The 3,447-nt window shown below is 42.8% G+C and overlaps 1 long non-coding RNA gene across 1 annotated transcript in view; it reads left to right on the plus strand.

Annotated features, from left to right (window-relative positions):
• Positions 1-3,447, plus strand: part of LOC104982558 — an 8,607-nt gene that overhangs the window by 2,007 nt on the left and 3,153 nt on the right. The gene's annotated exons all lie outside the window — the stretch shown is intronic.

The following is a 3,447-nucleotide window of genomic DNA, read 5'->3' on the forward strand; positions in this document are numbered from 1 at the left end:
TGGTGATGGGGTCACGTTCCCCCCAAAGCCTCAGCACCACTGATATTTTGGAGCGGGTAATTCACTTTTGGAGGCAGTTACGTGCATTGTAGGATGTTTTGCAGTATTCCTGTGCCAAGCTACAAAAGTGAGACAGTAAGCCAAAATGAAAGTAACAAGTCTTTATTTGTTTAGCATGATATGTGCGAGGCCAAAAAGGAAAGTAGGGCAGTAGAGCTTGCGCCTCACTGTTCCAGCCTCCCACTCGCTGTGGGGTGGCGCTGCGCAAGGGCCAGCCAGACGACGGTAGCACAGGTGGAGGAAACTGCTGAGAGCCTGGAGCAAAAGGTTCCTGCCACTTTATGAACCAAGGGGACCAGAGGAAAGGCTAGGAGTCAGAAAACTGAGTCAACGTGGAGAAAAGTGTCTTGGTCAAGGCCGCCCTTTGAGAGGGTCTCAGTGGAGAGACCTGAAGTGTGCCTCAGCCACGGTCTCCTGAGGAGGCCTGGGAATGAAGGTGTCTGGGCAGGAATACAGATACGCCTCTGACCACGCAGGCCCAGAGGGTACTGACTGTCATTCCTTTGGGGAACTGTGTGGGAAGGGCAGCCTTTCCCCATGAATCCTGCCAGGCAAAGCCTTTGTAGTGGCCTACGATAAGGTCTAAAAGATCACACATAGGACTTGGCCTGGAGCAAGTCACCTCAGCCTGGCCTCTACCCTGAATGCCAGGAGTACCTCTTTGTGAGAGTCAAAAACCTCTCCAGATGGTATCAGATGTCCCCCGGAGGGGCAGAAGCACCTTCAGTTAAGAAATAGTGTCCTAGGGCCCATGACAGCGGGAAGGAAGGATGGATATATGAACACAATTAGGGTTCTGATAGGAAGGAGAGGGGAGGGGATGGGTAATGAATAAGTAATCGATACACACTGTGCACCATCAATTATATTATCCACGTTTGCTGTGGTTTCTTAGCTATAACTTTGAATTATACACTTTTTAGCTGCTATTGACCCCCTGCTATGAGCAATGTCCTGTTAGTATACTTCCTTCTACCTTTTCTCCAGTGCACAGTGTTGGCTGATTTACTTGGTTCTTCCTGTGTTTAACTTGATAAATATTCTTCATGCCTTGTTACATGCTTATCAACTTACATGTTGTATTTTGAACCCCTAGCTAATCAAGATAAAACATTTCACCTTATGTTCTCTCTGCCTTCTCTTAGTTTCGCTCTCAGTCTGTATTCCTTCTGGTGGGACCTTATTTCTGGAATGTCTTTGTTTTTTTCTCTTTCTTTTCTAAACTCTGTTACTCACATTGCATCTCCTTTGGTGGTTTGGCCAGCTAGTTTCTGATCACCTGTATATCTGGATGAACTTTTCCCTGAATTTTTTGATGTTTGATGGTATGATTGGTCCCATATTTTGTATGCACAGTGAATTCATTTTCTCTGTTGAATGATTTTATCTGCTTTTATCTCCTGTTCCTTTTCTTGGAGTGTTTACATGAGCACCATGCAAGGTCATTCTCATCGATTACTCTTTAAATGAGGTCAGTTTCTTTCCGACTCACCTATTCAGTATTAATTCATATGGTGGATAGGGCACCATTTTGGATTAATAGTTCTTCCTGGGTTACAGTGAAGCTTCTTAGGACAGGACTATGGATCTGAGAAGCTATTTGAGCCTTCTTTTCTGTCCAGCCAACAGGGATTGGAAACTGCAGAGCTCCTCACCTCAGAATCTTTCCTCCCTTCTGACTCATCTACTCACTGCTGACTGTGCGTACGTGGCGTGTCTGTATTTCCTCCTTTGACTTTGCCATTCCTGTTCCTCTCTGGTACCAGGTAGTATTCAGAAAATCCCCTGTTGCTGGCACTCAGCCCATTTGTGTTTTTTCAGAGCTGGCTTTTTACCTCTCCAGTTATGCCATCTATTTTGGAGTCTTTTGGTCTAGTGATTTTGTGATCTGGAGCTGTAAGCCTCCTCTCCAGGCGTCATCCTGTTTGAGCTTGACTGCGTATGTCATCCATTTCTCATATATTGTGGTTGAGGTTACACTTAACTTCTAATTGTGTTGAAGACAGTTTATATTTCTGTCTTATGTTTGGGGATAAATTTTTAATTGAGAAATGATTCCTTGATTTTCAAACAGAATCGATTTTTTTCTTGCTACTGTCCTATAACAAGAAGGAAGAGGAGGAGGGAAAGGAGGAGAAGCCCCTGTCATCTCATCACAGTTATACTTTATCAGTGAAGCTGATAATGCCAGTCCTGCCTGCAGTACAGTGTCGGCAGGGTCAAATGAAATACTAATTTCATAAATCGTAAAAGGAAGAACAAAACTGAATTCTTGTTCACATTCTTTTGTGGTAGGAGAGTTGTATGTAGTCCAAACAAATGTTGAGCAGGCCTGTTTTCAGGGTATGTCACCATTTTTTTAGTCAAGCATGTTCTGGACAGCTCCTCGTACATCTTTATGGTTACCCTTTGTTGCTGTGGGAGCAGCCTGCCTAGTAACAATCAGATAAACGACCCCCCTTCCCTGCACCACCACACCAAGTCAAGGTTATTCTGGCATCTTTCCCATTTTAAGAATAAAATATTTAAAATAAGGCAATGCAATCCTTCTTAAAAGCAGGTTTAAAAAAATACACAAAGTAATTAATCAGGCCTGCCCTCCCATCCATCCATCTTACCTGTATGTGGTATGAAGGACACAGTTGTATGACCCTGGTGAGATAATGGTTGTGCAGTTTAGATACCTGTTTTCAAGCACTTACAAGCATGTATCTTGATGAGGAAAGTGAGCCACTTCTTTATCATTCTATGTAAGGTGCTTCAGGAGTGCTTGACACACGGAAAGATGTAAAAGGAAAACAAACAAACAGGGTGCCTTCTGAGTGTTTTGCTGCCTTTAAAACCCACAGGCTAGTCAATGCTGAATAGAAAGCTCAGTGATTTTATAAAGGTAGATAAATGAATGGACAAATAAGAAAAGGTGAGAGAGAGGTGAGGCAGAAAATAAAAGAACACAGGTCCTACTTTGATTAAAAAGCATTATTGCTGATGTAAATTGGAAACCAAATAATTTAAAACTCTTTTATTAAAACACAGAAATGCTAGTTTGTCCTGTAATGTCTAGCACAGGACTCATGACAATAATATGAGACACAAGAGTCTCGAATGTTACACCACCACAACTTTCTATTACCAATTCTTCACTGGTCATTAAGAAATTGTTTTGAAAGTCCCTTATGCCATCCCAATGGAATAGATGGAAAAGCCACAAAGAGAGAATAAACCACACAGTAGTACCCATGTTGGAAGAAAACAGTGTCTGCTCCACCCGTGGGAAATGCAGTCACTTCAAAAATGTGAAGATTGAAAGAATCACAGCTCAAGGGAAGCACCGGTCCATTCGGAAATCCTGTATGAAATGTTCAATGTCCAGATTGGAATCCGGTG

The sequence above is a fragment of the Bison bison genome, unplaced genomic scaffold (assembly GCF_000754665.1).
Source record: "Bison bison bison isolate TAMUID 2011002044 unplaced genomic scaffold, Bison_UMD1.0 scf7180017864533, whole genome shotgun sequence".
In the NCBI taxonomy this organism is placed as follows: domain Eukaryota; kingdom Metazoa; phylum Chordata; class Mammalia; order Artiodactyla; family Bovidae; genus Bison; species Bison bison.